We start from the raw sequence: 977 nt of genomic DNA, 5'->3' as shown, positions 1-977 counted from the left end.
AGGTAGAAGAGGACATCACCAAGGAGACTGCCAAGGACTGGAAGGGCCTGCGCGTTATCGTCCAGTTCACTGTCCAGAATCGTGAAGCCAAGGTCAATGTCGTCCCTTGCACTATTTGTGAGGGATACAATTTCGATGGCATCTCTATTGGTTTCCTCTCCTAATTTCTTTCTGCTGCTTCTTCTTCTGGCTCCCGCAACCCTGCGTTGCCCTCACTCGCTCGACTATGTGTGTGTGTGTGTGTGTGTGTGTGTGTGTGTGTGTGTGTGTGTGTGTGTGGAAAGAAAAGCCTTTTCTGAAATAACTATGCAACATCCAATAGCAATAGGAGATAATTTAAAATCAATACAGTATATCTATCTGAACGGGTGCAAACCTCACAATTAAAAAGTGTCATTCTTTGCACTCTTACATCTGCAAGAACATGCTATCATAGCCCACAATCAGCATGACACATCTTAGTTGTATGTATGCAACACCCCCAAACCTCATAAGGCATGACAAAGCAGAAGGTTTCAAGAGTGTGAATCCATACTTATTACGTTCTTAGAACAAGACAGTTTTGGCACTGCCAAGGTTCACAATTTTGGGGCAACCATCTCTATCCTTTTCCTACTGGGTGTACTCTTTGCAGTAGTAAGCATCAGAAATGCTGGCACCTCCCCAAATGACACAATGCTTTTGGAAGGAGCCATAATTGCACTCATCAGACACTCGAACCAGAGTACAGGGGTGCACGTATGAATTTCAAATCACGCACTTTCCATCGCACTTCTCCTAGAGTCGCCCTATAGCGATGCCCGACTGCTTGCGACACATTCTCAGATCATGAAGATGCTTTGCCATGGCTGCTCATGAATGCGCGCTTGCCCCACATGTGCTAAGAGTCTCTCTCTCTCTCTCTCTCTCTCTCTCTCTCTCTCTCTCTCTCTCTCTAAAATCTGAACTCTCTCAAAGAGCGCACGCCGGCGCGCTCG

At 46.3% G+C, this 977-nt stretch overlaps 1 pseudogene; it reads right to left on the bottom strand.

Annotated features, from left to right (window-relative positions):
- Window positions 1-408: 408 nt before the first annotated feature.
- On the bottom strand, window positions 409-846 carry LOC147463288 (PHD finger-like domain-containing protein 5A pseudogene; annotated as a pseudogene).
- Window positions 847-977: the final 131 nt, after the last annotated feature.

Source organism: Adiantum capillus-veneris, chromosome 2, assembly GCF_014529385.1.
Source record: "Adiantum capillus-veneris isolate H3 chromosome 2, ASM1452938v2, whole genome shotgun sequence".
NCBI lineage: Eukaryota > Viridiplantae > Streptophyta > Polypodiopsida > Polypodiales > Pteridaceae > Adiantum > Adiantum capillus-veneris.
The sequence above is the reverse complement of the archived record's forward strand: the minus strand, read 5'-3'. Positions and strand labels throughout refer to the sequence as shown.